At 37.4% G+C, this 13275-nt stretch overlaps 1 pseudogene; it reads right to left on the bottom strand.

Moving 5' to 3' along the window:
* Positions 1-5309: 5309 nt before the first annotated feature.
* Positions 5310-13275, bottom strand: LOC129109344 (uncharacterized; annotated as a pseudogene).

Raw genomic sequence — 13275 nt, forward strand, 5'->3', positions numbered from 1 at the left:
TTGAATGAAAAAAAACAAGATGTTTTTGGACTTTGAGAAACTGGGACGGACATTCTTGAAATATTATCTGACATTTTAAAGACATGTTATCATGAAAATAACAAATAATCATTAGTTGCAGCCCAAGTCAAGAGCAAAACTTTTATTTATTTTTTATTTTTTTTTAAGGAATGGATAAATATCGTCCATAGAGCCTATAAAGATAGATTGACTTAGTCACGCCAGTTGGGGCAGTGCAACAAGTTTGGAGTCATGTTTCTTTCCATCTTTTTTTACCTCCCATTTTATCCCCACCCAAATCCTGAATGACATGTTTGATTGTTTATCTGCTAAATGCTCCACTGTGTTCACCTTCTGGCTGCTATGTAGTTTGAGAATAGTGGTCTAGCCAGCTAACAGCTAGTTTAGCTCAGGTTTTCCATTATCACCATGGTAACCCTTTGCTGTACGGCTAGCTAACCTAAGAGGACTAGCATAAATCAAAACCTGCTATCGGCAAAGCTAACACTACGGACCAGTCACTGACAGAGTTGACAATAAAGTGACAAATAATAAAGAGGTTTGAAAAAAGGATGAACATGTTAAAGCGCAGATAGCCACCATTGTGAGGCCGGGCAAGTTTATTTATAGCACCATTCAGACAAAAGGCAATTAAAAGTGACATCATACATTTATTGGAAAGGCACAATTGACAAGAATTTCAACACATATTGTCGACAAACCTGTACTTCAAACATCAATACAATCTGTTTAGACTCTGAGAGACAGTTTCAGTTCAAATTTGGACAGATGTCCAGACACTCAATGTGACTCAGATATGCAAAAACTGTTACAGGAGAGTTTACTATCTTTGACCTTAGAGAATGTTTGTTTTGTTTCACATCTGTTGCCACATTATTATTATTATCGTCTTTTAGAGTTACCCTGTTCTTGGGGATTCAAATGTCACACACCAGTCTGAGGGCCACTTCTCTAATCTTGAGGGAATAGATTCCTGCATTTCACAAATTTCACGATTGTCAGTTGATTCCTCCTACGCTTGTTGCCTTGTTGATCTTTGTGACAAGAAAGTTTGTTGATTTTCTTTTTGCAAATGATGCAGTAGCCCATATTAATTTAACTTCATACACAATTATTCCTCCTTCACCTGACTGGCAACTCTAAAATTACAGCTTGATTCGAAATTAAAAAACCCTTCATTTGTTAACACTCTCCCCAAGTAGTCTACACTGTCACATGATGAACAGTTGGTCAGGACAGGAAGTATATCCTGTCATCATGACCTAAAGTCTGATGATTGACCATCATCGATGATATCGTGACTGAAAAGACATAGGAAGTTATGATAAATGTTTTCCCACGTCCTTTGCAGCAATGCATGCAATACACATACTTTAAAAACAGCAAATATTATCTCATGGAGTTGGATATGAGGCCGGGGGTGTGACATATTAGGGAAGTGGAATTTTTTTCGTGTCCACACTGTCACACGATCTGTCTTAACTTTTAATAATTACCTGTGTAAATTGATGAGATGACCTGATGCATATATTTTAATCATCCGGGTAATTTGCATAATCATTTTCAACCAATACTTTAGTCTATTTCGATTATTTGTGTATAACTTGACTCAATAATAAAATGTGTTCTTTCATATGTGACCAGTCTGCTGTAACACTTTAATTTCCCATTAGGGTTGATAAAATACTCTTTTCTATAAAAAGGTTCAAATCAAACCTACTATAGATTACTACCAACAGAAACAATGTCTACCTGAGCAGAGGATGAAGTCGCTTTTCCTCTGAATGTGTTTTCTGAGAGCTTTTCTCTGCTTTTTTGACATAGATGGCGTTTTAGTGCATGTGGGTGTGCCCCACTGGCTAGGCCCCGTGCATAGTCATACGGCTGTTACAGCTGATAATGCCGTACTGACCGTCAGCGTCCTTGCAAAAGAGTTGTGCTCAACCTTCGGTTCCCCCCCAGGTAAGCGCTGTTGGCTCTGTCAGCACTGATGCCATTGTTTGCGCTGTTAGCACCAAAGCTGCAGCTTCCAGCTGAGCTATTGCCATGTTAAGAGCTGTTGAAAGGCAACAGATATGCCCTGAATTTTACATTAAGCACCTTTAAATTAATTATGGATAATATGGATATAGTACTTACTTTTTATAGAGCAGTTTTTACCTTGAAATAATGTATAAACATGTTTAGTCGGCTCTGTGAAGAGGACCTGAACTGTATGTAGATATGAACCTCTCCTTCTAAGGTAACGGTAAAAGAACGATTCTTATATTTAGGGTGTTATATATATATATATATATATATATATATATATATATATATATATATATACGATAAAGAAAACATACTTCCTTTATCCAATAATGTTATATTCGGTTTCTGCTAATAAATCCTGCCAAATGCGTCACATTGTAACTTTTTTTCAAGTAAAAGATTTTGGTATATTTCCCACCCCTGCATTTATGCAACATTTGCACCTTGCATATAAAAGCTTATCAGAATTTTTTTGGGGGGAATCATTTTTAACACTACAACTTGTGAAGGAGACCTGAATATGAATAAAAGTAAACTCTCTGGTTGTATATGTAGAAATGTCTTGAAGAATTACAATAATAATCTACAAGAAACAATAAGAGGTAATTTAATTATTAGATACAAACCAGAGATTCCCTTCAAATTGAGCGTTATGGTTAACAAACCTTTGAATTATATAGAACCCTTCCGCTCAGTGCTCAGATAACGAAATGTTTCAATATACATTAATGCATCACATGCCATTATGTTAATGATAATGTCCCCCACATTACCACCAGAAGTTCCTTAACTTGTTTTCTTTCTTCTTTTTTTGACTGATCCCATTTCTGTTTCTGTGGGAAACTCAAAATGTCATCATAGTTTTGGCTAAGAAGCTCATTGCAAATGACAAGCCTGACAAGCAATCCCTACAGAACAACAAAAGCACAAGGGAACAAAGGAGCAAGTGTTGGGGAGAATGTGTGAGGAAATCGGCAGCCCAAGAGACCTGTTGAAGGTGATGTCATTCCACCCGCTTTCTCTAAATCCTGCTCTTTTAAGTGGCCCACATGTCCACAGGTCGTGTGAACACTGATAAGGTGAAAGGCATGCAAGAGTGGGCCTCACACAAAGGGGAAGTTTACCACGTCACATACTCAAGTAAATCCTGTTTATAAAGTATATCAGCAACAAAGTAGGTGAGTCACACATTGATTAAAGTGGAACAACTTCTGAGGTAATAAGTCAGCTCTTATGCTGCACTTGTGTGTGTGCGTTCATGGGTTCTTTGTGAGGAGCTTTAGGAATGGCCTTTCATAGTGGCATGGGTCATGAGATTGCAAGTGAAATATATCAACAACAACATGATTGATTTTCATAAAATTTGACACTTACACTTACATTCATTGTTCCCAGAGGATGAATCCTACGGACTTTGGTGATCCCCTGACCCCTCCTGTAGCACCACCATGAGGTTGATTTGTCGCTTTGAGTCCAATTGTGCCACAGCAATTGGATGTATCGCCATAAAATTAGTTTTGAGGCATTCATGTTGAAATACCTACCCTGTAACTTTTAATATTATCCCATCTCGGGTCAAAATTTGAATTCGTCCAACTATAGTTTATTACCACATACTAGATAGTCCCTTCATCCTCAGATTGCACCTCGAATTTAGTGCTAACCAGCAAACGTTAGCATGTTACTATGCTAAGCTAAGATGGTGAACAGGTATGACTAAACATCATACCTGCTATACATCAGCATGGCTGTGTCTGAAATCACTCCCTTGTTCACTCATTCCCTCTTGGGTATATAACATACACACTTAATCCTTTACTCATGATTTAGCTGTAAATCGAGATTACAGACACTTAGTATGATTGTACACTACTTTATTTGTTCCAATGTTGAATTTCTAAGGGCAATATGGAGGTAAAATAGCACCACTGTGCTTAAGAAAAGAGCAGCTAGCATGGCTGTAGCCTCTTAGTCTTCATAAATCTGGGTTCTCCTGCATAAAGACATTTTACCAATTTACTTTAATTGTGGTTAAATGGGTTCTGGGCTTATGAGCTTTTTAAAAGGCTTAATGTTGGCTGTATTGATTAATCCTGTTCAGTTCAGCTAATAAATCGCAATCAAGCTGCTTAAAATCCACTAATAAACAGGGAATTGCTGTGTATTTTTTAGGGGAGAGACATATCATCAACTTAATTAGTATATAGTTGAAGGACCGTAGTGCTAAGGTCAGACAGAAACACATTAACATTATGTATGACTGTTTAAATGCACTCAGCATTAAGTCCAAGAAGAGTTTTAGCTCTTATTGCATTAGAGAGACTGAGCTGGCGTCAAAAAGTCTGATCAGAGGGCGTTTTGTGTTCAAATATGTCTGTGGATGTGTTAAGGGGAAACAGTGTGACTGATGGTGCACCAAACATGTGGCTTCCTGTTCTGCACCTGTTGCTCCTGCCTGCTCAATGCAGAGGTTAATTAAATGTGTACAGCGTCACGTACTGTACAGTATGTGTGTACACTGTTAGCACTAAGAAAATTAGAGAAGTAACACTACGCTTTGTGTTGGCAGGGTTTTTTGATGTACTCTTGAGATCGGTATGTCTTTGTGGTTTATGTCGTTTAATTTTTTTATTGACCGATGACTAAAAAATGTTAATAGGTTATCTGTGGAAATAATGGTGAGTGAATAACTTCCTCTTATTTAGGGGAAAGTGGCTCCACCATGTGGTCAGCTGGCAGCTCTCGTGGTTCGAAAAAATACATTTCTTTATTACTTTTTCATTTTCCTCCCCTACTAGAAATCAAACCACAGCAATGTAATATTATATTTCATAAATTACACAAGACCATGGCAGTGAAAACAAACATGCCTCAAACCAGAGATCTTTTTCTTAGGTTGGAATGACATATACATGATACTTTTGTCCAAAGGTCAATAGGATGTGAATATATGACCTTTTATATTAAAAGGTTTTGGTCACTCAGATCTGTGGTTAAACCTTTCTCACCCTGCCTGATGTAGCTTTTAGCTATGGAACACTAAATGGTACACTGAATGGTAGTACCCTGCCAAAACTTTTATTCAATAATTGTTGATCACTGAATCTCTAAGGTAATATATGGCACAAAATATTGGAAAGAAATACAGACGAGGAACAGCTTTTCTGGAAACAAATTAGTATAGCCCTGTTAATAACAAACCAGTCCAACCCAAGATGACTCTACTGTATATTAAGAAATCCTGAAGTCCTGCCATGCTAATGAAGCTCATAGGCACCCCAGAATGTCAACCAGCTGTGTATTAGAAAATCACCTGTGATATCTAAACTGACACTGTGTCCCTCTGTGAGGTTAACAATATTATCCACCCGCACAGAGCCCTCTGTTGTGTCCAGGGAAGGTCCCCTCAACCAGTATCTTAATAGCTCTACCAAATGTCGCCTTTCTTTTTCAAAATCACAATTTTGTACTGACTTCTCTCAAGGTGCTTACTGAAGGTGACCTGTGCGTAGATGAAGTAGAGGCTGGTCTTCTTGCAGTGGATGGAGTCATTGCGTAGGACGAGGGAGAAGGAGTGACATCAGAGGGGTGAGTTTTGCCAAGAGGGATTCCCTAGAACTGTGAGAGATTTGGAACATTTTTCTGTAGTCGCTCAGCTAAACTCTTGAAACTTAAGGCGTTGACATATAAGAGCTGTTTGGCTCTGATTGTAGTTCTGTCATCAACCGTAGCCCTTTGAAACATTCACATTGAAATTTTCATCTCAACTTGAACAAAGACATCAGCTTGACAAAGTTGTTCTTTAAATTACTGGCTAAATTCATCACATTCTGGCAGACTAAGCATCCTCTGACAAATTGTGTGCTGTCTGTTGCTGTGGGCGGTAATTATACGTTAAATTGGTGCAGCCAACATTACAGTGCCGCTTCAGGTTTGTTGAGGTTTTAGGAACCCACTTCACAGAGGAACAAAGGCAGCGTGGTAGGAGGAACACAATGCATGAGACTGGAAACACTACAGAGCTGTAGGTTTGTTCATGTAGGACCCTATCGCTCATAGCAAGAAGCTGATTAACAAAATGTGTTTTAAGGGACACTATTTATACCCAAAAACTCATCTATTTCTGTGTCTAAATGGGACTGTGGGACTGCAGTTAGTGGTTTAGCCACCTTGGCAAATACAGAAATGTCTAGTAATGTTCATTACACCTGTAACTTTAAACTGTATAGATAAATCTGAATAACTCACTTAAAAATATATGTTCAAAAATTCAAATTGGGGGTTATTTTGTTGTTATTTACTCTCTGGAGCAACCACTTCCCCTAAACTTACCGTGTCATCATCAGCTTCACTTGAATACGTCCTACGTTTCTCAGAATTACTTTCAGCAGCTCCAGTAGAGCAAGTCTGAAGTTGTTTCATCCGGCATCTGTAGGTGTGAAATTTGGCAGCAAGAGAGATCAGTAAAAATTGAGAGTCAGGGCTTGTACACAAAACACATCTTGCATTTTGGTCAAGAAAGTGTCTCTTTTTATGATGCATTTTTTCTCTGTGTGAAAGTCAGAGTAAAAAGAAGTACCTGCTCTTTGAAGTTTTATGCACTGACAACAGAACCTGACACAGACTGTTGATTTAAAAAGAAAGTTTAAAACATTTCTGCGGTCATTTGAAATATCTCATCTTGACATCTTATCGTTTATGCTTGACCACCTCTTCAGGGTAAACAATAACAAAGCTGAAATGCAAGATGAAGAACTGACATTTTTAAACACAACATACAGTACCAGTCAAAAGTTTGGACACACCTTCTCATTCAACTACTTTGAAGAATCTAAAATATAAAACGTATTCTGGTTTGTTGAGCATTTGTTTGTTTACCACATAATTCCATATGTGTTCCTTCATAGTTTGGATGTCTTCAATATTAATCTACAATGTAGAAAAAAGAAAGAAAGAAAGAAAAACCATTGAATGAGAAGGTGTGACTGGTACTATACATAAACCAAGACATTTTAGATTTGCTCACAAGTTCATAAAAAATACCTCCACACACAGGAGTAAAGAGATAACTCTGACACATGCAATCTACATTTTACATCCATCCATTTACCTGTTGTTCCTGTTGGACGGACATTAACTGGCATCAGTGTTGAGACTTCTTGCTCGAAAAAAACAAACTCATCATCTTCTGCATCATCACTATAATCATCTTCATCATCCTTGTTAGTTTGTCGTCTCACTGGCAAATGGCAATAGAGAACTACATTTTATGGGAAATGTGCATTTTTTAATATGATCCAATGGGTTTGGAAGGGGGTTGTAAAGTAGGAGAATCTTCTAAACCAATAAAGAAACATGTTTTCTTTTTATTTATCAGGAAAAAATAAAAATGACCGAAGCCAGAGTCCTACTTTGCAGCAAATACAACTTTGTGTCAGAGAGGTGGTTTTTTTGTTTGTTTGTTTTTGGTGATTCTTGGTGGTTCTGTTATTGTATCCAACCCTTAAGTGGACATGTACTACAAGGAGAATGTTAAACATTGCTCAGATCCTGTTGCTGCCACCTAAAGGCAGCTACTGGAAGTCTGGACGTAGAAACAATCGTTATTAAAATAGAGACAGAGATCAGACAGAAAGTGCTTTGTAAAAGCATAAAACACATTGAATGACTGCTTTTTTGATAAAATGACAATAATATCAATCACACATTACTTTCAGTTTTTATGTGACATGATAATTACACAAGTGGAATTTTACAAGTGAGACTTCACTTCACATGTGATTGCATTTAATTACAAATAGACATGCAGCTCATGTATCAGCTCCATGAGAAAACATAATAGTCCAAAACTGCTCTGACTTCATCAGTATTCAATCATTCAATAAACATTCAGGTAACTGATGACACTTTAAACAACCACCTGAAGGTTGAATATCAATCTAAATGTTATTTTCTCTTCCTCTGTGACCGATATACTGACCTCAGTTGACTTTTGTTTGATTGAAATGAGAAGTGCAGCCAAAACAACAGCGGCCACAATAAGCATACCACAACACACCTGCAGCAGCTGGAAAATTATGAGAGGACCTCAATTGAGCCTCCATTCTGTCAAATACACACACAGTCATTTGTTTTTTGTCATATCTCATTTTAATTCCTTCCTTGGAGGCTTAACGTAACACCAATATCTGTCCTTTTTTTCTTTACATCTTGGCTCTTATCTTTGTAGTTTTGACTAACATTCTTATCAGTGATGACATTTTACACATCAACTGGTGCAGCCTAATAACAGAGTACATTAGGCAGTGTGGTAAAATAGGACTACATTTACTCAAGTACTGTTCTTGAGTACAATTTTGAGGTACTTTATATTTATATTTAACGTGTGATGAACTTATAAATAGAAAGCATTGCGAAAGATTAAACCTGCGAGGCGTAATGCCTTTGTAGCCAAATGGTTACAACGTGTGGCACATAACCGCAATGTCCTGGATTTGATTCCGGTTTTGGGACATTTTGTTGCTCTCTCAACCCCAAACTTCTCAGATGGTTTCATTTTGATAACAGTTTCAGGTCAAAAAGATGTAAAATTATCCAATGTTTATTAAAACAAAACAGAGATTAAGATAAATAAATACAATTTAAAAAAATGTTGTGTAGTTGAACTTTCCTCTAGGTTATGACCCGCTGGACTGAACAAGCTAAATGTTCATAAAGTAGTTCAAATGATCCACCTTCACCAGCTACACCAAGCTAATGCTGCTCATACATTAATGCAGCAGTATCAAAAAATCTGAATTTTACTCTGGAGCAAGTACTTTTATTTTGACACTTTAAGTATATTTTGCTGACGAAACTTTGAAGTACGATTTTGAATTCAGGACTTTTACCTGTGAAGAAGTCTTTTTTTCTTTTGTATTACTTGAAAATGGTCACTTCTATATAAAGGATCTGAATATTTTTTACATCACTGAGTGGTCAGACAGTAAGAAGTGTACAGGAAAACTGATGAAAACAACTGCTTATGTAGCTCTTTCTAATGAATCACAGAGTAGCTGTAGCAATTTTTTTTATCCCTATTTAGTGAATGATAACAACAATAAAGGTCAAAACTCATAAAATACGACACAGGTTGTAAAAAAAAAAAAAAAGAAAAAGATGACCTGAGTGTAAAATCTGCTTTTTCTGTAAGACTTTGACCTGACAAGTATAACTAGACTACACACAGCAACAAGGCCACGTGTATCAGATTAGCATGTCACGATGCTCTGTGGGTAATTTCCAGTAGCACAGTTTGCATACTGGTCCAAGCACGTTGTTCTTCTTTACATTCCACTCCTCTATATGACGAACAGTAGGCGTAGCACATTTCGTTCCAAACACGTGACAAGACTAGTTGCGAGTTAATATCTCAATGTATCGTTATGTTAACTTACAAATATACTAAAATTATTTTTGACTCTTTCGGATGATTACTAAGAGAGTACCAAAGCTTTAAATCTACTACATGTGTGTTTAGCTGATATTGTCATTGAGGCATAGGCTTTGAATAGAAACAGGATGAATCAGACAGTAGCAGTGTGTCATAGCGTGTCACACTCCAGTGTATTTCCTCATCACACTTCGGCTCACTTTAGATCAAATAGATGTTGTGAAGAAAAAAAGTCCCTGTCATAGTTGTTTGGGCTGTGAAACTCTGTCAATGACTTATAAACCTGGGTTATCCCAATCCACCCACATGAAACATAATGTGTTAAAGCATTTACACTACAATCATTTTTCAGCACAACCAAATTAGAGAAAAATAATTGTGATTTCTTGGAAAACAGGGTTGCTTAATGTAACAGAAAGAATGATTACAGCCAACGAACGACTGTTTCAGTGTTCATAAGGGAATCTGACTATAATTAGAAGACAAGCTTTGAAACATTGTGAACCTATCCAATAAAAGTTACACCTCAAGAAGCTGCCCTACTTTTGCTTTACTGCTTTACGCACATCCTGAAAGCAGTTGTAAAGTAGTAACAAGTTAACAGTTAAAGGGACAGTTCTTCCCAACATCAAAAATAGATTTTTTTACTTCTACCTTTAGTGCTATTTATATCGGCCCTAGAGATGTCTGCCTTCTCGATTATAAAAAGGAATATATTGCACTTGGCTGCGGATGCTCAAACGCCCCAAAAATACATAGAAAAACTCTACAGCAATGTCACTTTACAGAAATCATGACCTAGTTAATCAAAATAATTCACAGACATGAAACTGCTCACAACAAGGTCTGTGGATAGTCTCAATATATTCAAGAGTTAGTTTTCTGTATGGCCGATATCTCCAAAACTAGGCAGGTCAAACCATCTAGATTGATAAAAAAGCACAACAGGTAAGAGGAGAAAAAGGGTATTTTTAGATTTGTGGGTGAAGTGTCTCTTTCAGCGAAAACCAGCAGCATTACAGTAAGACACGATGAGATCAAAGTGTGGAATGGCTTAATGATAAGAGGAACAAAGTAACAGTACTTAAAATGTAGATTTTAACATCAGGATGAGAAAACTTGACATGAAAACAGAAGCGAGAGTTGCATTTGGGGTTAGAAAACATTGTGAGCCAGAGAGTGAGAGGATCAATTTCCATTTCACTTTACTGCTTTTAGTTTCATGCTCCATGGGACATCCCCACCTAACCAGTCTATGTTCTCCGGGATTATGTAGATGTGACCAACTTTCTCCTATCTTATCTCTGTCAAGCACACAAACACTCCCACAAACAAACACACATGCACACCTACATACATCTTGACTTTACAGACAGGTGGAGTGGATGTGGGCTGTTGGGTGCTGTCCCCACTCAAAACTACATAGGGAACACACTTGTGGTCTCCAGTAGGTCTTACCTATGATACTGTGTTACAGTGTTTTGATGTAAGTACAAGTATGAGTTATTATTTTCTTGTGCCACCACATAATTCCCCATCATGTGCGAGAGGTCAGTGTATAACAATTGAGGTTAAACTACGCTCTGATTCTATCAGGATTAGACACTGTATGAAAGTCAATGTGGTCAGAAATAAAGAACTGTTTGCCCCGAGACTCAGCATATAGAAACCCAAGTTGTTCTTTTAGTTTTAGGTCATTAGTCATCACGTAAAAAGTTCAACTCAACCCAACAAGAACGTTATGTTACTCTGTCTGGACCCACAGAACCCACAGTTCAGATTATGTGTTCTCATGCATCGAGATATTTCAGTATTTCTCCACACCATTAAAGTATTATTAAAAATACAACAATGAATCTTTATGCTTTGATTAAAACATCTTTAGGTATAATTAATTAAGAGTTTAAATAAATAAACAACTCAGCTAATTTGCATCATTGGGACTGAAATTTGATTGACAACATAAGTAAATAAACCCACAACCATGGAGTTCTAAGCCCTATCTTTGTTCAAGAGCATGGTGTTTCAATTTGAGTGCATGACTCATTGATATCACACTCAGATTTTGTAATGCTTCTCTAAAAACAATGTCCTCGCACTAAAAATAACCCCTGCTTGTGCGTAGATATTGTCTTTGTTTGCACGCAAATACGCTGTTTCCTGCACAGATTTCCTGCACTTCAGCTTCATCCCTTTGCCTCGCACTCAGGCTGCTTCTGTGCACGCTCTTCTCTCAGATTTCTCATCTGCTCTCTGATTTTTATTTTTTATGGGGAATAATCCTGTCAAAATTCCCCAACCAATACCAGGTGTAGTTATGACCAATGAAATTATTCATGCCTCATTGTGGGGTACTTTTCTCCTTAGAGTGTCCCACTTACTCTTTAACAGGGTTCACCCACTTCCGCCCGCCAAGGCTTTATTATATGTACTTCCCTTGCTTTCTTTAGGACTTTTGGAATAAAGGGCCAGTTAATATTTTTACCGACACAACTCCTGTACTTTCCGCTTTACAATAACAGCTACACCAGTCTCCTGTCTGTGTTCAATCTCAAAAATATGTGTGTACATAAGGGGCTTTGTTTACTTAATACATGAAGATACAGTAATCCTATACAGTTGCTGCCTTCGTTCAAGTTATGTGAAAAGGAATTTCTGTTCAGAGCCATCATGGGAATTCCCTGGGTTTTTACTGGGTCGTTGTGGGTCGATCCCCCCCACAAAGGTGATTTTCTTTTCTGAACCCAAGCTGTGGTTCTTTGGACCAACAGTGAAAAGAAGAAGCGATGGTTGGGCAAACAATCAAAACAACAACATGGCTGCCTTCACTTTTCAGCATAGCATCATTTTTTTGGAACCACAAATAACTATTAATTATGATGAAATTTAATATTTGATGAAATGTTTGTACTCATTGTAAGACATTGCTTTATTTGTTTCAATTTTACAAAGTGAAAACATGAAAGTCTTGTACTGTCACCCAGGATTTCCATGTTTCTTGCAACATCGTGAAAACATTTTATTTCACTCAGCAAAGACAGATCAAGTAAAATATGAAAAAAAAACCTTAAAATGACAATGGAAGTAAACTGTGATATGCACGCCTACCTCAAAGTTAATATTTAGGTGCAAAACAAAATAAAGGTTTGAGGTTGAGGTGGTCTGACACACGCCAACACGCCATGACAAGCCAGGTTTTTCAGCAATGCTGTCACAACCTCAGAGTCGACGTCACGTTTTAATGTGTTAAAGCTGTAGACCGTTTGATTTACAACAATCACATGATATAATAATTTGTTTAAATGAACCTTCCCGTAGGTAGTTGTCATTTAAAGATATAGTTCATCCCAAAATGATAATGTTCTGAATGAAATGCTGAGTAGCCGAACAAAACCAAAACACAGTTTTTAACCTCATGATTCCCTGAATGTTTTTCTATAGTTTTTATTTTATTTCATCTTTGTGGTACAAACACAGGTATTGCTCAGATTATGCAGGGCAAGCAGATATGTCATGTGTTTGTAACTTTACCTGTAGATGCTAATAGTTTTGTAGTAATTAGCATTTACATTCCTTTAAGGTCGTTTACCATAAAGCATGAATCTGCTGAGGGAGTCTGTGTCCTTTAGAGATGGTCCTACTTCCTGGAAAATAATGCACTCAGGACAGGTGGCCCACTTGCCGCTCCAGAACAGGTTCCTCCGCTCCGGCCTTCCTGCATCGCAAAAACAAGACACCAGCATGGCAGCAACATGGTGATCAGTGTGAGTGACACAGGATGAGGTCAACAT

Source organism: Anoplopoma fimbria, chromosome 20, assembly GCF_027596085.1.
Source record: "Anoplopoma fimbria isolate UVic2021 breed Golden Eagle Sablefish chromosome 20, Afim_UVic_2022, whole genome shotgun sequence".
Taxonomy (NCBI): domain Eukaryota; kingdom Metazoa; phylum Chordata; class Actinopteri; order Perciformes; family Anoplopomatidae; genus Anoplopoma; species Anoplopoma fimbria.